Consider the following 24116-nt stretch of genomic DNA (forward strand, 5'->3'; position numbering starts at 1 on the left):
ACGGCATAGTCATTGAAACTCTATATAGGGAGATATATGATTCGTAATACATAGGGGTTAGAGTAGCCGAACCTTGAAACATGGGAGACTTTAACTAATAAACTGTACTAATTGGCTAGACCAAAAATTCTAGAAAAAAATTAGTAAGTAGATATATGAGTCTAGTTGAAAGAAAATTTATGAAATTGGATTTTGAGTTTTGTAACTCCAGATATGAATTTTTTAGCGACTGTGATGTAGTTAGCCAGCTTGTCTGGAAATTCTAAAATAAATTGTTTGAGTTGTTTAATTAATAAATTAAGTCCGTTAACATCTCGTGCTCGACTCCAGCGACGGTCTCGAGTGCGGGGGCGTTACATTTGGTGGTATTAGAGCAGGTTTAGTCGGTTCTTAGACTAACGTGGTGTATGTACGGATTTGGCTATACATGCCATATTTATATATTGTGATAGTGTGACGACTCCTGACCTTTTTAAATGATTTTTTTTATAGTAAATGGATCCCGATCCAATTGTGGCTGATGATGTGAGAGCAATGCGCCAGCTCCTACTGCAGGGGCAGTGCCAACTGAAAATCGACCTCCTACTGTTGTCCAAGGATGAGGAGAAAGGGCTCGGGAAGCCTTTCTCCAAATAATGAATGCTTGGTATACAGAGTTCGTTCGTACGAACCCGACTGCTCAACAACCTCCCTTACCACCCCCAATTTCTCAACCTATACCCCAGATGCCTTCAGGTATGGATATGATGAAATTCCATAGATCTCCGGTTGACCGAATCCGCAAGCAAGGGGCCAAAGAATTCAGGGCAAATGTTGATGATGACGCTGAAAAAGCAGAATTTTGGCTCGAAAATTCTATTCAGATATTTGATCAGTTATCTTGTACACCTGAAGAGTGCTTGAAGTGTGCTATATCATTGCTAAGTGATTTGGCTTATCATTGGTGGAAGACATTAATTTCAGTGGTTCCAAAAGAGAAGGTGACTTGGGAATTCTTTCAAGAAGAATTTCGGAAGAAATATATCAGCGAAAGATTTGTAGACCAGAAGCGTAAAGAGTTTCTCGAGTTGAAGCAAGGCAACATGATAGTTACCGGGTATGAAAGAGAGTTCGTTCAATTGAGCAAGTATTCTCGAGAATATATCCCTTCAGAGGTTAAAATGTGCAAATGATTTGAAGATGGACTTAATGAAGACATCAAGGTATTTGTGGGTATTATTGAGTTGAAAGGATTTGTGGTACTTGTTGATCGATCTTGCAAGGCTGAAGAACTAATTAAAGAGAAGAAAAATACAGAGGCTGAGATAAGAAATTGGAAGAAAAGACCGATGTTTTTACAAGAGATTTATGAAGCTCAGAGAAGTGATAAAGAATTACAAGCTAAAAGAAAACAATGTGAGGCAGATACAAGATCAGACTTCAAAATCAGCTCTGATGGTTGTCTGATGTTTAAAGATCAGATTTGTGTACTAAAAAATAATTAGTTGATTTGGAGGATCTTGCATGAAGCACACAATGGTTGTTTATCTATGCATCCGGGTAGTACAAAGATGTACAATGACTTGAAGAAAATGTATTGGTGGAACGGAATGAAAAGAGATATTTCAGAGTTTGTATCGCGATGCTTGGTTTGTTAGGAAGTAAAAGCTGAACATCAGGTGCCTTCAGGTCTACTTCAGCCTATCATGATTCCCGAATGGAAATGGGATCGAATTACTATGGATTTTGTATCAGGATTGCCGTTAACTCCAAAGAAGAAAGATGTCATCTGGGTGATAGTCGACAGATTGACTAAATCAACCCATTTTATTCTGGTACGCACTAATTATTCTCTTGATAAGTTAGTTGAATTATATATTAGTGAGATTGTTAGACTTCACGGAGTACCCTTGTCGATTATTTCGGATAGAGATCCGAGGTTTACTTCGCGATTTTGGCAAAAGCTGCAAGAAGCATTAGGTACAAAGTTAAATTTCAGCATTGCCTTCCATCCACAGACTGATGGACAATCAGAGAGAGTAATTCAGATTCTTGAAGACATGCTCAGATGTTGCATGTTGGAGTTCCAAGGAAGTTGGGAAAGGTACTTACCGTTGGTGGAATTTTCTTACAATAACAGTTATCAGACGAGTTTGAAAATGACACCTTATGAAGCATTGTATGGTCACAAGTGTCGGACACCGCTGTATTGGACCGAACTCAAAGAAAACCAGATTTATGGAGTTGATTTAATCAAGGAAACTGAAGAAAAAGTGAAAGTGATTCGAGACTGTTTGAAAACTGCTTCGGATAGGCAAAAATCTTACGCAGATTTGAAGCGAAAAGAGATCGAGTTTCAAGTTGGTGATAAAGTGTTTTTAAAAGTGTCTCCATGGAGGAAAGTTCTTAGATTCAGTCGGAAAGGCAAGTTGAGTCCACGTTTCATTGGACCGTATGAGGTAGTTGAAAGAATTGGACCGGTAGCGTATCAGTTAGCATTATCACCGGAATTAGAGAAGATCCATGATATATTCCATGTATCTATGTTACATCAGTATCGTTCGGATCCTTCACATGTGATTTCACCGACAGAAATCGAGTTACAACCAGATATGACTTACAATGAAGAACCGATTAAAATTTTAGCTTAGGAGGTCAAGCAACTGATAAATAAAAGAATCGCTCTCGTGAAGGTATTGTGGCAAAAACATGGGGTAGAAAAGGCTACATGGGAGCCCGAAGAAACTATGAGGAATCAATACCCGCACTTGTTTACCGGTAAAATTTTCGGGGACGAAAATCCTTAAAGGGGGGAGAGTTGTGATAACCCGAATTAGGGCCTAATTGGAATAGTGGTTTTGGGACCACAAATCGAGATAAAAATAATTATTTTATGATTATTTTAAGGTCTATGATATGATTGCATGATTGTGTGAAAATTTCGTGAAGAAATTTTATGCATAAAGTGCTTAATTTGAAGTTAGGGACTAAATTGAATAAGTTGCAAAACTTGCATTCTAGAAGTTTCTAGTATGAAATTGCTTTGAAATATTAATTAGGAGGTCTTAAATATCAATTTGACCAATTTTTAAGTTTATGGACAAATATTGGACATGGATGGAATTTTTGAAAGTTTAGTAAGGCATTTTGGTCATTTGGATATTAAATGAAATAAAATGGGAAAAATAACACAAAAATGATCATCTTCCCCATAAGTTGCTGCTGAATTTTTCTCTCCACCATATCTAGGGTTTCAACACTATTAAGCCTTGATTGTAAGTGATTTCTATGCCCGTTTTTAATGTTCTTTACATTTTTGAAATCCTCGTAGCTCGATTTACCTATTTCTACCAATATTTTGAGCTAGGGTTTATATTTAAAATTTTACCCATGGATGATATGTATGAATTTTGATGTTTTATGGTATAATATGAAGTTTGAGATTGTGTTAAATAACTTTTGCTAAGTGATTTTTCGCAAAAACGAGTAAAATGACATAATCGATAAAAATACCTAACATTCATAAGTACATGTTAGAGTGTAAATTTGATGTTGCTATAGAAGGTAAAAATGATCAGCATGTCATAAAACATAAGAAAATAGGATGAGGTCTAATTTACGAGCCTTGGGGCAAAAGTGTAAATATGTGAAAGTTTAGGGGCAAAATGGTAATTTTGCCAAAGTTCGTACTAGGGGCTGTTTTGATGAATGTGTGTATTAAATAAATCAATTTGGTATTATAGATCAAGAGAAAAGAGATTCGAGTCGAGATCGGGGGAAAAATAAAGTTTACGAGGAATAGGCTCGACTATTCTCATTTTGTATCGAGGTAAGTTCATATGTAAATATTGTAATATAACTATTATTTTAAATCATTTAATGCTATTTATACGATTTTATGATTGTTATCATGCAATTCTATGCTTTGTGTTCATTGTTGGACAACATGCAAAAATTTTATGAATTATGTGAAAAATGTGAAAGACTACCGAAGTATCGTCATTGGTATTCCAAGGAGAATGGTAAAGGAGTATGAACGAGGAAAGTCCCGTTGAACCTTATGAATAGATTCGGATATTTAGGCATTTGAACTCGTTGAGTTGAGTCCGAGTTCACTTATGGATGCGAACATACGAACTCGTTGAGTTGAGTCCGAGTTCACTTATGGATGCAGACGTCCGAACTCGTTGAGTTGAGTCCGAGTTCACTTATGGATGCGAATGCCCGAGCTCATTGAGTTGAGTCTGAATTCGCTTATGGGCGGGTTACATGGTAGCTTGGCTACATATGTGGCACTTATGTGCAAACTTTCCATGTATTTGAGTTATATTCCGATGTGTTCAACGGGTAAAATTCTAGTGAAATGGAACTATACTCAAGATGCAAGTGACGTATTGGTAAGTGTTGTGGAATAGGCACTTTGGACAGGTATGTACTTAACCCTTGGGTTGAGACTTGATACGACAACAATAATATGGTAAGATGATGAATGATGAATAGAAATGTGATACATGTTTTGGTGATATTATGCTAATGTTGGTTGGTATAATTGCTTTGTTAATTTATTTGTTATTTGCATCTGGACTTACTAAGCATCTATGCTTACTCCCTCATTTTCATTCTTTGTATTTTTGACAAGTCAATTTGGAGATCGGGATGGTCAAAGGCACCTCACACTATTACTGGACAATCGCGGTATAATGACTTGAAATTTTTGAAAATATGGCATGTATAGCATTCCAATCATTCTGTGTGTATAATCTTACGATATGGCCATGGATGGAATGAAAATGTTTGAGAATGATTAGCTATTGGAATGGCTAATCAAGTTTATATATAATAACATGTATGCTTTATGTCTTAACTAAACCATGAAAATCCTTGGAAAGGTAAAATCTGCCACAAAATAGAATCAGACAGCAGTAGTGATGTGAATATGAAAAATCACTAAAAATAGTATAAACCGAATTAAATGATGAATAAGTTATGGAATCGAATCTTGATGAGTCTATTTTCATATGGAAGAGACGAAACAGATAAATGAGTTATATTTTATGAGATATTTAAGTTTTGATGGAACAGGGTCAGAGCAATCTCTGAATCCCGTATTCTGAATTTAAAAATTTACCATAAATTTTACAAAAACAATTAGGAGTTTTACATTACATTTATAAAATCCTTATTGAGTTATGTTTATTAGAAACAAACGGTATAATCATTGAAACTCTGTACAAGGTGATATCTAATTCGTAATACACAGGGGTCAGTGAAGCCAAACCTTGAAACATAGGAGACTTTAACTAATAAACTGTACTAATTGGGCCAACCAAAAATTCTAGAAAAAAATTAGTAAGTAGATATATGAGTCTGGTTTCAGGAAAAATTTACAGAATTGGATTTTGAGTTTCATAACTCGAGATATAAATTTTTTAGCTACTGTGACGCAGTTAGCCAGCTTGTCTGGAAATTCTAAAATAAATTATTTGAGCTATTTAATTAATGAATTAAGTCCGTTAACATCTCGTGCTCGACTCCGGTGACGGTCTCGGGTGCGGGGGCGTTACACTAGACCTCAAAATAACTTGTATAGTAACACTTATAATTCAGGTTGGAGGAACCATCCCAATTTCTCGCGAGGTGGTCAGGGAAATCAAAGGCCACAACATCCCCCAGGTTTTCAACAACCACCCTACCAACAAGAGAAGAAACTAAACCTTGAAGAGATGCTTACAAAATTCATCTCGGTGTCAGAAACTCATTTTTAGAATACCGAAACAACGCTTAAGAATCAACAAGCATCGATTCAAGGGCTTGAAACTCAAATAGGACAGCTTGCTAAGTTGATCTCTGAACGACCACAAGGTGGCCTACCAAGTAACATTGAAACTAACCCAATGGAGCAACGAGTATAAACCTCGTGTGCCATGCTCCAATGCGACAAGGAAAGACCACACAGATGAACAATTCGGTAAATTCCTTAAATTATTAAAAAAATGCATATTAACTTACCATTTATTGAAACTCTTTTGCAGATGCCAAACGCAGTGAAATTTTTAAAAGAGCTCTTGGCTAATAAACAAAAGTTAGATGATGCATCGCATGTGGAATTAAACGTAGTTTGCTTAGCATTATACAGAATAAGATACCCAACAAGTTGAAAGATCCAAGGAGTTTTATGATTCATTGCTTAATTGGTAGTTTAAATATTAATAATGCGTTAGCTGATCTAGTGGTGAGCATTAATGTCATGCCCTATAAAATGATTAAACAACTAGGTCTTAGGAAACCAAAACAAATTAGGATGAGCATTCAATTGGCAAATAAACCAATTAGATTTCCTAGGGGTATCATTGAAGATGTGCTAGTCAAAATTAATAAATTTATATTCCCAATTGATTTTGTTGTTCTAGACATGGAAGAGGATAGTGACGTAACTTTGATTTTAGGACTACCCTTTTTAGCAACTGCTAGGACTATCATTGATATTGGCACAGGAGAACTAATACTTCGTGTAGGAGATGACACGATTACTCTACAAGCTCGTGATTCGACTAAATTATCTAGTAAGTAAGATGGCTATACAAGTTATGTTGATGTGAATAACATTATGGCTCAAACTTCCTTTCAGGAAACCCCTAAGAAGAACGTGATGGAGCCACATGTGACAAAAACAAAACGACTCACGAAGAACGAAGACTACAAATTGATGAACTAGATGAATGGCGGACACATGTCAAGGAGAAACCAAAAGTACGCAAAGAGTCAAAGCAACGCCATGATGAGCGTAGGGATGAAACAAAGCAATTTAAGGTCGGGGATAAGGTATTGTTAGATGAAAAGGACCCTCGAATTGCTACTTTAGAGCACAATACAAGCGGAGCAATTTGTTTCATGGTGTTGAATAATTTCCTACATGTTACAGTCGAGGTAACACATACTGAATTCAGAACTTTCAAGGTAAATAATACTCGACTCAGACCCTATTTTAATAAAATTGATAGCAGAGATGAGGAGTTTCAACTCCTCAATCTACCGTGACCACATGAATTTGAAGTAATTCGAGCTTAGACTCTAAATAAGTGCTTCTCGGGAGGCAACCTGAGCACTAACACCACTAACTAGTTTATTTTTAGCCATTTTTCGTGTTCTTTTTTAGGTAGGAACAGTGAACCACACGGCCTGGACACACGATCGTGTCCTTGGCTATGCAGAAATAGGGCTCAAAGTCCCCAAGTATCGAGCCACATGGTCATAAATTTGACCCACACAGTCGTGCGACACGGCCGTATGAAGCACACGACCTGGACACATGAGCGTGTCCTAGGCCGTCTGAAAACTGGAGCAAAATTTTTAAATTAGTCAGAGAGGTACACAGGCAAGGCACACGGCTTTGTGTTCGGACACACGGGCGTGTGGGATACCACAAGGGCGTGGGAGAAGTGAGCAACGAAGATCACGACTGTGCGACACGGCCATGTGAACCACGCAGCCTACACACACGGGCGTGTCCCCAGGCCATGTGACGTTTGGGCATTACATTTTTGTGACAAATACGGGCTAAACTTGAGCCATACGGGCGTGTGACACGGCCGTGTGGCCCAACACGGGCCTCACACGACCGTGTCCCCTTTTTAACCCCCAAACCCTAACATTTCCTTCACTTTTATCTTCTTCCTCAAAGCTTCCCCTTAGCCGCCGCAGCCCTCAAACAACCCCACGCCCGTGCCCCCTAACGCCGATCGCACCAGCAGCCGCCTCCCTCACCGGCCGACCCCTTTCCCCTTCCTTTTCTTTTCTCTTTCTTTCTTCCCCATTCTTTCTTCTTTTCCCTTCCCTTTCTTTTCCCCTTTCATCTTCTTCCTCTACCCCCGAACTTTCACCTCCATCACACGCGCACACCAGCTCCATCCTCCGCCATCCGCACCTTCAACCATTGACTCTGATTTCCTCTTTTACCCTTACTTCTATTTTATCCCATTTTACTTATTTACTCCTCTATTTCTTTATTTCTTTGTTATTTCTTAATTGTTATTTCATTTTAAGTTTAGTATATTTTTCGTTAATTATTTAGTTTTTGATAGTCTTCATTATTATTGTTGTTACTATTTAGGATTATTATGATTTTCATTTTTATTATTACTACTTTGTTTTAGTTTTTTGGCTTTTTCAAGTTTTGCTTTAGCCTATTTTATTATTATTAGTACTTATATTCTCCTATATTTGCATCCATCTATTTAGTTAGGTGTTGTCTTATTCCTTACTATTATTTCTATGTCCCTATTATTCTAGTCTTTACTTTCATTAGTGCTTGGGTATACACCTTTCAGGACTATAGTTTTATTTTTACTTAGATTATATTTTTTCCTTTTTCTTGTGGTTAAATACTTTATGCTATTTGACTTCTGTTATTTTCAGGAACACCATGACAAACACAGGAGGCAAGAAGATTGTCGTCCCCGTTTCGAAAAAGCGGAAGGGTTCTGGCGCAACCTCCTCGAGCACCTTGACTGAAGCTCATCATCCGCTGCTTCGATTCTCCTCCAGCCCACAAGACGACTTGTTTCAGCTTTTGCGCGTGCGACCACTAAGTGTAGGCCATTGTATTGATTGGGCAGCTTGGGACCAGGTTCACCTTGCTCACCTTGTTCGATTCCATCTCGATACTGACCCGTGGGACAGATTATTTGCAATTATCGAGCCCACCTATTCGGAGCTAACCTTGGAGTTTTGCACTACGTTCAACCTACAGCATGTGATGAATACACATGACGAGGCTGGTACTATCATTTTTAGACTTGGTGGACTTGTAAGGCACATGAGTGTACTAGAGTTTAGAGCTGCTTTGGGCCTTTACACGGAGGAGTTCATGGCTTCTGAAAATTTTTTACATCTTCATCATCATATACACTACTCGCCCTCTTACTATTGGACTGACCTTACAGCGAGTACTGTTCCCTATGACGCAAGTCGCTCAAAGGCGACTTCTCTTCCTCCAGCACTACGCTACATCCATACTATCTTGGCTCATACCTTGACTGGGAGGAGAGAGAGCACCGGCATCGTTAGCACCATCGATGCTTACTTCTTATGGAGTACGCTACATCCATGCTATCTTGGCTCATACCTTGACTGGGAGAAGAGAGAACACTGGTGTCATTAGCACCACCGATGCTTACTTCTTATGGAGCATGGCGACTGGTCATGTATTTGACTTGGCATATTTTATCGCCCTCACTTTTCACCACCAGACAGATCGCCATAGCAGGGGCCCCATTTGCCTTGGCCCCTACATGACTCACCTCGCTCGTCACTTCAGCCTCTTCGACACTCTAGAGATGTCATCGACACTCACACTAGTAGGCCAGATGTCTCCTCAAGGAATATCTAGCATGATCCACATGAGGATGATAGAGCGACGCCGTGGATTCGACCCCCTTCAGTACAGACTTGTTCAGTCCGATGACTAGAAAGAGCTAGAGGACATTACTAATGATGTCCCTCCCCTTCATGAGGACCCATCTCCACCACCATTACAGAGTCACCACCCCACTGCTACCACTTTGACAGGTATATGCGAGCGACTCACTCAATTTGAGTAGCAGTGTTTAGAGGGGTTCGACGCCACTCTTCGACAGATTTGCCACCACCTCCACATCTCTCTTTCGGTACGATCAACCCACGAGGCATCCGATGATGAGGACCTTTGAGTCCCTTTATTTATTATTATTATTTTTATTTTCATTTAAATTTTATTTTGACTTTTATCTATTTTTTAAAACTTATGTTTTATATTTTGAACTATATTTATCTTTATGGTTTTTCTCGAGTAACCCCTTGATTCTCTTCCACAGTTGTGTTTATTTTCTTACTATTAACTCAGACTCATGCTTTTCATTAGCCTTCTATACAACTCTCCCTTTCGCTATTCCAAGAATTTCATCCAAAAATTTAGGGCAGTTTCGCTTCTCTCCCTCTCTTTTGATATTATGCTTATATCGTTATTATCTATCTTTGTACATTGAGGGCAATGTACATTTTAAGTGTGAGGAGGTTATTTATCTGATTTTCAGAAAATTTTTGAATTTTTATCTTATTCTCAAATACTCTTCTCATATCACTATTAGAATAAATTTTTATTGATATGTTTTGAATTAAATCATAGGTAATTGTTAATTGATTGTTTAAACTTTAAGACATTAGAGGATGAAGCATGATAAGTTGACTTTTGAGAATTAAAATTTCTAGGTTATTTCCCTAAATTGAGGTATTATCTTGAAGTTTTTAATTTACAGGATTAACATCAAATACCGATAATTTTCGTGAGACTTTGAGCCTTTTAGAGCACATATTCTTCTTGCTCACTTATTTTATTGGCTATGAGTGTGTCAACATTAATTTGCTATTTTAGAACTTGTATCGATTATGCATGTCAAGACCACACCTTTGACTTGATATACTAAGATGATAAAGGCACTTAGGTTTTAACTCACTTACTCCATCAAAAGCCTACCCACAATTGATCCCTAGTGAACCCCTTTGAGCCTTAACCATTATTTCTTGATGTTTCCTTAATATTAACCCACAATTTAACCCTTTTTGATTTGTTAAGAATTTCTCCCTTTTCATTGACTCCTTTTTATCGAGATTTGATTTGACTAGTTACCTAACTATGTTCATTTATTTCAGTTGCTGAATTATTTCTTATTATGTATTACCCGTTATTGTACTTGTTCTTTTTCTTAAAAAAAAGTATATTTATATTCATTCAAATTACATATTGTTCTAAAGAGCTTGGATAAGTTAAAGTCATTATATTGAGAGAAAAGCTCATTTCATTAGTTTTGGTTAGTGTTTATTCTGGCACTTGTTTGTAATTCAGTAATTAGCTTTGTTTTTTTAAGTTTGGTAATTTATAAAATTAATCTCGATTCTAATCTTCTTTTTCAGCCTTTATCCACACCTTTAACCCAAGCCCCATTACAACCTTTTTAAAGACCTTTTGACTTGTGTATCATCTCATTTATAATGGTGGAGATTTGATTTTCAAGCAAGCCTATAGTAATAACTTTTCATGTTTGACTATTGAGTGCTTAATTATTGAACCTTAAACACTTTGAGTGATTCGAGTGAATCATTAGTGAGGATGTCAACTTTGTCAATTTGGAATTAAAGGTGATTACTTAGATAAATGGGGATACCTATGATTTTATGATTGAAATGCTCAATTTGGACTGTTTGAAACTTTAATGTTCTTTTAGTTAAGCTCTTAATGTATGATTACTTGTGAATTTTTTCAAACATTATTGATGAGAATTATAAGTTGAAAAGAATTTATTTTAATTGTGAATTTAGGATTTTGCTTGAGGACAAGCAAATGCTTAAGTGTGGGGATATTTGATAAACCATTATTGATAAATCGTAATTTATACATATTTTTATCCCATGCTTAGCACATTTATGGATGATTTCCCCTTAGATTTGGTGAATTTGATGCTCCTAATCCTTTAATTTCATGTTTTATACTTAGGTGAGCATAGGAAAGTAAAAAGAGTGAGAAATAGGCCAAAAATGGAGAAAATGGGCCAACGTGGGAAATCAACATGGCCTGGACTTCCCTACACGGGTATACCATACGGCCGTGTCTATAACACAGGTTGAAGCACTTGTTCACGGGCGTGTCACACGAGCGTGTCCCTATTGAGCCGAAGTCTAGTCCTATTCGAAAAAAGGCCACTCTTAAGGGTTTTGAAGCATTCTAAAGCCTATATAAACAACCCAAGAGGTACCTGAAAGAGACACACGGAGTAGGAGGCAAGGAATTACTCGAAGAAAGCCGATTGATCCATCTCATAAGCCGAATTCTCCTTGAAGACTGAAGATCTCCCTTCAATTTCCTTTGGGATTTTTGGGTTTCTTTATGTTTTGTTATCATTATTCTTATAAGATGTTTTCTTTTACACATATGAACTAAATCTCCCAAATACCTAAGGGGAATGAAACCTAAGACAAATCTTGTTATTATTTTTTGAATCATATGATAAATACTTGATTTGTTCTTAATTATGTGTTCTTAATTCTTACTTAAATATTCCAAGATATTGATTCAAGTATTGATGTGCTTATTCAAAGGAGCAAAAGTCCCTGTCTAAGAGTAGATCTAGCATAATTAAGCGGAGTTGATTGCACCCCTAGACATAGGGCGACATAATTTAGCCGGATTAGGGTGAAACCTAATAAGGGAATCCATAGATCGAGTTAATGTAACACTAAGGGTTTTAATTAGAAAGAGATTTTAATTAATCAACCTAGGGTTAGACGTTGTTAGTCTCGAGAGAGATAATAATATAACTTAGGGATTTCTACGGATCAAGTCAAGTGAATAAATCGCCTGATTTAGAGTCAAATAACAAGTGAAGTCTAGGTGAATTTTCCCTTGGGTATTGTCCAATTCAATCAGTTTTTTTCCCAAAAGTGTTTCCCCAATTTTCCTCCTGTGCATTCTTAGTTTAGTTAATTAATTTAGATATAACAAACCCCTTTATTTTTAGGCTAGATAATAAAAAGAGAGTTAATACTAGTACTTTTAGTTCCTGTGGGTTCGACATTCCGGTCTTGCTATAAACTATACTACTGTTCGATAGGTGCACTTGTCTTCATCGTGATAATAGTTAGTTTTCAAGTACGATCATTCATAAATTTAAAACTTATCGTGATTTCTTCACATCAAGTTTTTGGTGCCGTTGCCTGGGAACTAAGATATTAGGAACACTTAATTTTGTTTAATTTAGTCATTTATTTTATTGCAATTTAAATTTTATTTTGATTTTTGTTACTAAATTTTCTTTTTCCTTCTGGCTGGTTTTTATAGTTTATGACTAGAAGAAACCCGTCGAAACCATTGCTTTTTGATAGTGAGATCGATCGCACAACTCGCAAAAACCGAAGAGAAATAAGGCGAAGCCTAAGATTTCCACCACAACCGAAGAGATGGCTGAAAATTAGGAAAATTCGCTACCTCTTGCGATTGCTGTTGATCCAGTAAATCAGAATCCTGCTCTACGCACTATGTATGATTATGCTAAACCTACTTTAATAGGAGCCGAACCGATTATAGTTAGACCTGCTATTGCTACAAATAATTTTGAACTGAAACCTAAAACAATTCAAATGATACAACAGTTTGTTCAGTTTGATGGTTTGTAGGATGAGGATCCAAATACTCATTTGGTGAATTTTTTGGAGTTTTACGATACATTTAAGATCAATGGCATTTCTGATGATGCCATTTGCCTTCAGTTATTTCCCTTTTCATTGAGGAACAAGGCTAAAAGTGGTTGAACTCGTTACCACGAGGGTCGATCACTACTTGGGAACAAATGACCAAAAAGTTTTACTTAAATATTTTCCGCCAGCTAAAACGGCTAAGTTGAGGAATGATATCTCTTCTTTTGTGTAGATGGATCTAGAAACACTTTATGATGCATGGAAGAGATACAAGGACTTATTGAGAAAGTGCCCTCACTGTGACAGCCCTAATTTGACCCTAGTCGAAAAGTGGTTTCGGGACCACAAAATCAAGTCTTAAAAATAATTAACTGTTAAATTCTATGCCTATTATATGTGTAAATGCATTTGTGAAAGTCTCATGCTTTGATTTTTGTCATTTGTATGTGAAAATTTTTAAAGAGGACTTAAGTGAGACAATTGTGAAATGTGATGGGTAAATTTTAAGGTGGTCTATTTATGCATGTTGTTAAAAAGGTGGACTTGCATGTCTAATTAGCCGTTTAGATATAGTGGCCGGCCATGATAATGATTAACACATATTATATGCATTTTTTTTAAATTGTTTATTAACATTTTAATATACAAAATGAATTAATGAATAAAGAAATAAGTGAAAATTTGGGTGAAGAAAACAAAGCTTCATCCTCGTTCTTCTTGGCCGAATTGAAAGGAAGAGAAGGGGGAAGACTTTCGGTCATTTGAAACATAAGAAAGGTTACTGAATGGTGCTAGATTTTTTAAAATTTAAGCTTGTTTTAGGTTAATCATCTTGTTTCTTACTTAGCCCATGCCAAAAAATTTTGAATCTTGATGGATAGATTGCACATTCGGTTATGGTTGATGAGGAAATAATTTGATTATAGCCTTTAAGTTTTGATAAAGAATTTGTTGTTGTAAAAAGTTGAGCTTATTAATAGTATGAATTGTTAATGCTCATTTGTGTAATAGCCGAACATGTAGTTGCTTAATGTCTTGAACAAATGCCGTTTAGGTGTTTTAAATTGATTAAATTAGATGTTTGATCATCTAAAGGTTCGGCATTGTGCATTATTGTTAAGAGTTTGATTTTTGAATCATAAGATTTTGATGACTTGTGTTTAATGGCATTCGGCCAAGGTCTATAGGTGTTTGCTAATTCGATTTAAGTGCATAGGTGCTAAATACTTCGTATTTGAAATTTTGGTGAATAAGTAGAAATTAAGTAAGATGATGTTGGGTAAATTCTTAGCTTAGTTGTGTTAAGTATTCGGCAATACTTATAATAATGGATATGAGAGTGTGAAAGACTAGAAGCTATTTTAAGTGAGTTATGATCTTAATATGAACAAGATAGAATCTGCTATAAATGCGATTGAGTGATTCGGTCATTGTTTGGCATAGGTGAAACTAATATAATAATTGCTACATTGGTCATGAAATGGAAATTTAAATGGAAGCAGAATTTTGTTTAGCTAGGGCCGAATGGGATTTATACGATATCAAGGCATGCATTATATATATATGTGTGTGTGTGTATACGTGTTTGTGCATAACATGAGTAATCGACTAAACTATGATAATCACACATAGGTATATATATGTATGTTAATGCCTTATGTATACACCTTGTGTCATTGAGACATTCGAATATATATATGTGTATATTAGATATATAGTTAAATTCATGTTTAATGTAGCATAAAGTTATATAAATCCTTGTTGTGCATGAGAATTAGGTAGGGAATAAATAAGCATAAAATTGAGTCATGGCACATTTTATAAAATATAAATATGTATTAAAGTTATATATATATGATTGTTAAATGTGACTTACCAAGTACACAAATTTGAAAACAAAATGGTGATAGACTTAAGTGGACAATTGATTCAAATGAATTGGTTTTGAAATGTATATGGATGCCGTATGTCTGTGTTTGATTGAGGAGTAAATTTGTTTGATTTAGCTCAAGAGCTTGGAGGATCAAAGTTGGATAGGGGAAAGGAGAAAGTAATCGAATAGCCGTTGAAATTGTTCGACAACATCCGAGGTAAGTCTTTAAGTAATGGAACTTAGCTTATGATTTGATAAAATTGTGATATATATAAGTATAATAAATAAATCGTGATCTAATGGTTTTATTTGAATTACGTAGTGAAATAAATGATTAGTGCATATGACTTGTAGCCGAATAATTATGGAAATCATGTAAAATAGCGAAATGAAATTGTGTTAATTGTATGTGACTATTGAGCCGAAAGTGGAAGGGTTGATAAGCATGTTGTGCTTGTGTTCTAGTAATGTAATTGAAATGCTAATGTGTTATGATATATTTATGTGCATGATAATTGAGGATTATATCCGGGTTAAGTCCCGAAGGCTTTCGTGCTGGTTGTTATATCCGGGTTAAGTCCCAAAGGCATTTGTGCTGGTTGTTATATCCGGGTTAAGTCCCGAAGGCATTCGTGCTGGTTGTTATATACAGGTTAAGTCTCGAAGGCATTCGTGCTGGTTGTTATATCCGGGCTAAGTCCTGAAGGCATTCGTACTGGTTGTTATATCCGGGCCAAGTTCCGAAGGCACTCGTACTGGTGTTATATCTGGGCTAAGTCCCGAAGGCATTTGTGTTTGGAAATGTACGATCCTGCTGTAATAATTCCAATTAATGTGCTCACAACCCTAAGATGATCAGGTATGTATCGTATGTACGTTGGAAGTTTTGATTCGGTATAAATTGTGATCATTCAATTGACTAGTGCTCTCCCGGCCATTACTTAGGGTTGTATGAAGTCTATAGCTTATTCGGGATACATGAATTTTGATTTAAGTGAAATTTAGTTAAGTTTGACTCTGAGCGTGTGAGTATATTGGTTGAAGTGTGAAGTAACATGATTATGAGATTTTGCGTATATGTATTTATTTAGCCTTATGAATGCTATGCTTAAGTTTTAAATGATTTCATTACTTAAAACTTACTAAGCATCGAAATGCTTACTCTGTTGTTTAAATTATCTGTTTTATAGATCTCGTTCGTTAGCTATCGGTCTTGGGATTCTCAAAGTCGAAGTCATCCACACTATCTAAACCCATTCGGTACCCTTGTAGCTGAACTTTGATAGTGGCATGTATAGGATTGGCTTTTGATATTAAATAAGTATCTTTTTGGTGATGTATATATGTATAGCCATGCGAAAATGGCTTGTTAAGTTACTATATGTGTTTCACTTGGTTAACATAAATGTTTGGTTGATATTCCATTTATGTTATAAATGTTTTAACGTGAATTGAACTTAAGAATGAATCAATGTATCCATTAACTTGAGATGACTCTTTTAAATATAGTCAAATGAAATTTTGTGCTTGTTTGGTAATACTCCTTAACCCAAATCAGCGATCGGACTCGGGTTTGGGGTGTTACATTTTATTGGCATCAGAGCTATGGTTTAGTCGATTCTAGGACTAAAGTAGCGTGTATGAGTCTAGCTATACATGCCATATAGTGCTAAACGATAGTGTGACGATTTCTGACAGTTAAAAATGTGTTTTCGTATAGTAATGGATCCTGATCCCAATCAAGTGGTAGCTGATGATGTTAACAGTGTAGCGCCTGCTCCCGCGCATGGGACAGCGCCGATGGACTCTCAACCTATCGCAAGCAATCAGAACGATAAGGCTAGACAGACTTTTTATAGTGTGATGAATGATTGGTTCAACCAATACATTCGAACTAATGCGGCTGTTCGACAACCCCCACATCCGAATAATATGCCCCCTGCACCCACGATGCCTCTAGTAATTGATCATATGAGGTTGAATAAACCCCCGGTTGACAGAATTCGAAAGCACGGGGCTACTAAATTTAAAGCTACAGATAGTGATGATGCCGAACAAGCTAAATTTTGGTTGGACAACACTATTCGGGTACTTGATGAACTATCTTGCACACCCGATGAATGCCTGAAATGTGTTATATCTTTGCTACGTGATTCTGCCTATTATTGGTGGAATACATTGGTTTCTGTTGTACCCAGAGAGCGGGTAACGTGGGAGTTCTTCCAAACTGAGTTCCGAAAAAATTATATCAGTCAGAGGTTCATCGACCAGAAACGAAAAGAATTTCTTGAGCTTAAACAGGGTTCTATGTCGGTTACTGATTATGAACGGAAGTTTGTCAGACTTAGTAGATATGCTCGAGAATGTGTATCGTCTGAGGCTATTATGTGTAAACATTTTGAAGATGGGCTGAATGAAGATATAAAAATGTTTGTTGGCATTCTTGAAATACAAGAGTTCGTAGTACTTGTCGAGCGAGCTTGCAAAGCCGAAGAACTTAGTAAAGAGAAAAGAAAAGCTGATGTCGGAGCTGGAGAATTTCATAAAAGATCTTCAAGAAAGTCTTTTTAGCAATCATCGAAGAAATTTTGAGATGATTCAAGCCGATCAAAGAACACTTTGAGTTTTTCCAGACGAGATCGCGATCAACCCCCTGTGAGTACACGAGCCATTTCAGTTGCCAATGTTGGAAATGATCGACAGGATAGGACCGAGTGCAAGTATTGAAAAAAATGGCATTCGGGGAGCTGTAGATTTCATGACCGTTCCTGTTATAGATGCGGATCAGCCGACCATTTTATCAAAGACTGCCCGAGATTATCCGAGAAAAATGTGAACCAAAGTCGAAAACTGAGTACTAATACAGTACAAGGTAGACCACATAGGAATATGAGAAATGCTAGTGGCGGTCAAAGAGGGTCTAGAGATGCTACAACCAGATCCGAGACTCGTGCTCCTGCTAGAGCTTATGCTATACGCGCACGCGAGGATGCTTCTTCGCCTGATGTTATTATCGGTACTTTCACTCTCTTTGATACTGATGTGATTGCTTTGATTGATCCTGGTTCTACTCATTCATATGTATGTGAGACTTTAGCATCCAGTAAGACTTTACCTGTTGAGTCTACTGAGTTCGTAAGTCGAGTGTCGAATCCCTTGGGTCGATATGTGCTTGGTGACAAGGTGTGTAAGAAATGCCCCCTAATAATTCGAGGTTTCTATTTTTCAGCCGACTTGATGCTTTTACCATTTGATGAATTTGATATTATTCTCGGTATGGATTGGTTGACCGTACATGATGCAGTTGTAAATTGCAAAAAGAAGACCATTGAGTTGAGATGTGCAAATGATGAGATAATCCGAGTTGAGTCTACTGACTTGAACGGATTGCCAGCAATGATATCCTCAATGTTGGCTCAGAAATATGTGAAAAAGAGATGTGAAGCATATCTTGCGTACGTGCTTGATAGCAAAGAGTCAGAAAGGAGACTTGAATCAGTGCCAGTAGTTTGTGAGTATTCAGATGTTTTTCCTAAGGAGTTACTGGGATTACCACCTGTTCAAGAGGTAGAATTCGGCATCGAACTTGTACCTGGGACTACACCAATTTTGATAGCTCCGTACCGTATGGCACCAACGGAATTAAAAGAATTGAAAACTCAGTTGCAAGATTTGACGGATAGAGGTTTCGCTCGACCGAGTTTTTCACCTTGGGGTGCACCAGTATTGTTTGTGAAAAAGAAAGACGGAACCATGAGAATGTGCATCGACTATCGTCAATTGAATAAAGTGACAATAAAGAATAAATATTCGTTACCACGTATTGATGATTTGTTTGATCAGCTGAAGGGAGATTCAGTGTTTTCAAAGATAGATTTGACATCAGGTTATTATCAGTTGCGAGTTCGAGACTCAGATATACCTAAAACTGCTTTTAGAATGAGATACGGTCACTAAGAGTTTTTAGTGATGCCGTTTGGGCTCACTAATGCCCATTCAGTATTTATGGACTTGATGAATCGGATCTTCAGACCGTATTTGTAATATCCCGAATTAAGGCCTAATCAAAATAGTGGTTTTGTGACCACAAATCCAAACTAAAAATAATTATTTTATAATTATTTTGAGGTTTATGATATGATTGCATAATTGTGTGAAAATTTCGTGAAGAAATTTTTGACATAACGAGTTTCATTTAAAGTTAGGGACTAAATCGAATAAGTTGCAAAACTTGCATTCTAGAAGTTTTTAGTATGAAATTGCTTTGAAATATTAATTAACAGGTCTTAAATGGTAATTTGACATATTTTAAGTTCACGGACAAAATTAGGACATGGAAGGAATTTTTGAAAAGTTTAGTAGTAAGGGCATTTTGGTCATTTGGATATTAAATGAAATAAAAATAGGAAAAATAACCCAAAATGATCATCTTCTCCATATTGTTCTGCCGATTTTTGCTCTCCTCCATAGCTGGGGTTTCTTCAACTTTCAAACTTCATAGTAAGTGATTTCAAGCCCCGTTTTAAATGATTTTTATGTTTTTGAAATCTCGGTAGCTCGATTTAGCTTATGTTAACAATAATTCAACCTATGGTTCATATTTGGAAACATACCCATAGGTAAAATTTGTGTATTTTGGTATTTTATGACAGAATATGAGGTTTTAAATTTTGTTAGACAACTTGTGCTACTCAGTTTAGAGTGAAAACAAGTAAAAAGACTTAATCGGTAAAAATATTTAGTAGTCATAAATACATGTTAGAGTGAGATTTTGATGTTTCCATAGAAGGGAAAAATGATCAGCATGTCATAAAACATAATAATAATGGATGAAGTTTAATTCCCGAGCCTAGGGGCAAAAGTGTAATTATGTAAAAGTTTAGGGACAAAATGGTAATTTTGCCAAAGTTCGTATTAAGGACTATTTTAATGATTGTATGTATTAAATAAGATTAATTTGGTATTATAGATCAAGAGAAACAAGATTCATGTCGTGATCGAGGGAAAAACAAAGTTTACGAGGAATAGGCTCGATTGTTAAAATTTTTGTACCGAGGTAAGTTCATGTGTAAATAAGGTAGCATAATTGTTATTTTTAAGTTATTGATGTTAAATATATGATATGCTGATTTTTATCATGAAATATATGCTTTGTGGTTATTTTCGAATAAAATGCAAATTAAGTGTATTATTTGTTAAATATAAAGTGCTACCGAGGATTGGTTTCGGTATTTTACGGAAGATGGCAAGGAGATGTGTTCAAGGAAAATCCCGTTTGAACCTTAGGAATAGATTAGGATACAAGTGACATGTCACTAGGATGGTTGAACATCCGAACTCGTTGAGTTGAGTCCGAGTTCACTTATGGATGTGAAATGTCGGAACTCGTTGAGTTGAGTCCGAGTTCGTGAGATGTAACTAGGCATCCGAACTCGTTGAGTTGAGTCCGAGTTCACTTATGGATGCGAATGCCCGAGCTCGTTGAGTTGAGTCCGAGTTCACTTATGGGCGGGTTACATGGTAGCTTGGCTACAAATGTGGCACTTATGTGCAAATTATCCATGTATCCGAGTTATATTCCGATGTGTTCAACGGGTAAAATTTCTAGTGAAATGGAAGAACACTTAAGATGCAGGTCACGTATTGGTAAGTATTGTGAAATGGACACTTTGGACAGGTATGTACTTAAGCTTCGGGTTGAAAATAGATACAACAACGATAAGGTGGTAAGATGATTAATGATGTTTAGAAATGTGATATATGTTTTGGTGATACCATGCTAAGGTTGTTTGGTATAATTGTATTGTCATGTTACTTGTTATTTGCATATGACTTACTAAGCATTTATGCTTACTCCCTCCTTTTCATTCACTGTAGTTTTGAACAAGCCGGCTTAGGAATCGGGACAGGTCGAAGGTTCGATCACACTATCCGAAGGACTCTTTTTGGTAAATGGCTTGTAAAACTTAAATATGACATGTATAGCAATACACCTATTTTGTGTAAATAATTTTGTGATATGGCTATGATTTGGTTGAGAAAATGCTTAATAATGATAAGTCATGGAAAAAGCTAAGTTAGATCATGTTTGATGTCATGGAAGTTTAATATGTTATCTAGATCATAAAAACTCATGAAAAGATGAAATTTGCCATAAACAGAATATTGCAGCAACACTGACATGAGTTTGAAAATTTACTAAAAATCATAAAAATTGAATTTGGTGATGTATTAAATATGAAATTGAAGCCTATTATGTATAGTTTCATATAAAACAAATGAAACAAGTAAAGGAATTATATGTTATAAGATATTTGAATTTTAGTGAAACAGGGCCAGAGCGATTTCTGGATCCCCTGTTCCAACTTTAGAAATTTACCATAAATTGTAAAAAAATAATTAGGTGGTGTATTTTATATTATTGGAATCCTTATTGAGTCTAGTTTTGTAATAAATAAAACAACATAGTCATAGAAACTTTTCACAGAGAGAAATATGGTTCGTAGTAAATAGTGGTCAGTCCAGTCAAGTCCTGAAACAGGGGTAACTTTAACTAATAAACTGTATTAATTGGACCAACCAAAAATTCTAGAAAAAAATTAGTAAATAGATATATGAGTCTAGATTTAATAAAAATTTACGGATCTAGATTTCGAGTTTTTTAACTCGAGATATGATTTTTTTTGTAACTATGACGCAGGTAGCTAGAAAGCTGTGAATGTAGAAATAAATGATTCGAAGTTCTTAATTCGATAAATTATGTTTGGTAACACCTCAAGCTCGAATCCGGCGACGGTCTCGGGCATGGGGGCGTTACATTTAGTGGTATCAGAGCAGGTTTAGTCTATTCTCGGACTACGTGTTGTATGTATGGATTTTGCTATACATGCCATATGTATAAATTGTGATAGTGTGACGACTTCTGACCTATTAAATGATTTTTTTATAGTAAATGGATCCCGATCCAACTGCGGCTGATGATGTAGAGAGTAATGCACCAGCTCCGACTGAAGGGGCCGTGCCAACTGAAAATCCACCTCCTACTGTTGGTCAAGGAGGAGGAGAAGGGGCTCGGGAAGCCTTTCTCCAAATGATGAATGCTTGGTATACTGAGTTCGTTCGTACGAACCCAAATGCATAACCTCCCCCACCTCCCCCAATTCCTCAACCTATACCCCCGATGCCTCAGGGTGTGGATATGATAAAATTTCACAGAACTCCGGTTGATAGAATTCATAAACAAGGGGTCGAAGAATTTAGGGCAAATATTGATGACGATGCCGAGAAAGCAGAGTTCTGGCTTGAAAATTCTATCCGGGTATTTGATGAATTATCTTGTACACCTGAAGAATGTTTGAAATGTGCTATATCTTTGTTGAGGGATTCAGCTTATAATTGGTGGAAGACTTTGATTTCGGTGGTACTGAAAGAGATGGTAACCTGGGAATTCTTTCAAGAAGAGTTTCGAAAGAAATATATTAGTGAAGGATTTATTGATCAGAAACGTAAAGAGTTTCTTGAGCTGAAGCAAGGTAATATGACAGTCACAGAATATGAAAGAGAGTTTGTTCGATTGAGTAAGTATGCCAGAGAATATGTTCCTACAGAGGCCAAGATGTGCCGACGATTTGAAGACGGGCTCAACGAAGACATCAAGGTATTTGTTGGGATCCTTGAACTAAAAGAAATGGTGGTACTTGTCAATCGAGCTTGCAAGGCTGAAGAACTACTTAAGGAAAAGAAAAAGGTAGAATCTGAGACACGAAATTGGAAGAAAAGACCAATGAGTAATACACCCTTACAACCCGGGAAGTCAAGAAATATGAATCCTCGTTCCCAAGTTTCAGCTGGGCAATCATATGGGAATTCTAAGAAGCAAAATGTGGGTCCTAAGTCCCAGACTACTTCGGCAGCCAGTGTAGGGAACTCGAGATTTGTTAAGCCCAAGTGCCAGTGGTGTGGTAGAAATCATTTGGGCCCATGTAGAGCAAATGAATGTTTTCAGTGTGGTTCTCCGGATCATTTTATTAGAGGCTGCCCAGAGAGAGTTGAGAAAGAAAAATTTCTGAGTGTAAAAGCTAGTGGTGCAGACTCGAGAGGAAGATATTCGAGAAAAGCTGGGAATGAAGCAAGCAGTAAGAATGTAGCCAGAGATGCAGCAGTTAGATCTGAAGGTAGGGCTCCGGCTAGAACTTATGCTATTAAAGGGCATGAAGATGCTTCATCACCCGATGTGGTTACTGGTATATTTTCTCTTTATGATGTTAATGTTAATGCTTTGATTGATCCCGGTTCTACTCATTCATATGTATGCATGAAACTGGTGTCTAGTATGAATATACCTATTGAGAACACAGAATTTATGATTAGAGTGTCAAATCCACTAGGCAAATGTGTGATAGTTGATAAAGTATGCAAGAAATGCCCTTTAATGATTCGGGGTCATTACTTTCCGGCCGACTTGATGTTGTTGCCGTTTGATGAATTTGATATTATTTTGGGTATGGATTGGTTGACATTGCATGATGCTATAGTAAATTGCAAAGAAAAGGTTATAGAATTAAAGTGTGAAAATGGTGAAACTCTGCGGGTTGAATCAAATAAATCAGAGGCATTGTCTAGTGTGATTTCTTCAATGTCGGCTCAAAGATATTTGAGAAAGGGTTATGAAGCTTATTTGGCGTATGTAATTAATACAAAAGAAGTTGAAAATAAAGTTGAATCAGTTCCGGTTGTGTGTGAATTTGCGGACATATTTCCAGAAGAATTGTCGGGTTTGCCTCCAGTTAGGGAAGTAGAATTTGGTATTGATTTGATACCGGGAACAGTTCCGATCTCGATTGCTCTATATAGAATGGCACCAGCAGAGTTGAAAGAATTAAAGTCGCAGTTGCAAGAGTTGACTGATAAAGGCTTTGTGAGACCAAGTTTTTCACCTTGAGGTGCTCCCGTGTTATTTGTGAAAAAGAATGATGGTTTTATGAGATTGTGTGTTGACTATCGGCAATTAAACAGGGTGACAATCAAGAACAAGTATCCG

The 24116-nt window shown here is 36.6% G+C and overlaps 1 non-coding gene across 1 annotated transcript; it reads right to left on the reverse strand.

The window, feature by feature from the left end:
- Positions 1-13402: 13402 nt before the first annotated feature.
- Positions 13403-13509, reverse strand: LOC121213319 (small nucleolar RNA R71). Its single transcript, XR_005908702.1, has one exon. It is a non-coding gene; the product is annotated as a small nucleolar RNA R71 (small nucleolar RNA).
- Positions 13510-24116: the final 10607 nt, after the last annotated feature.

This window comes from Gossypium hirsutum, chromosome A13 (genome assembly GCF_007990345.1).
Source record: "Gossypium hirsutum isolate 1008001.06 chromosome A13, Gossypium_hirsutum_v2.1, whole genome shotgun sequence".
In the NCBI taxonomy this organism is placed as follows: Eukaryota; Viridiplantae; Streptophyta; class Magnoliopsida; order Malvales; family Malvaceae; genus Gossypium; species Gossypium hirsutum.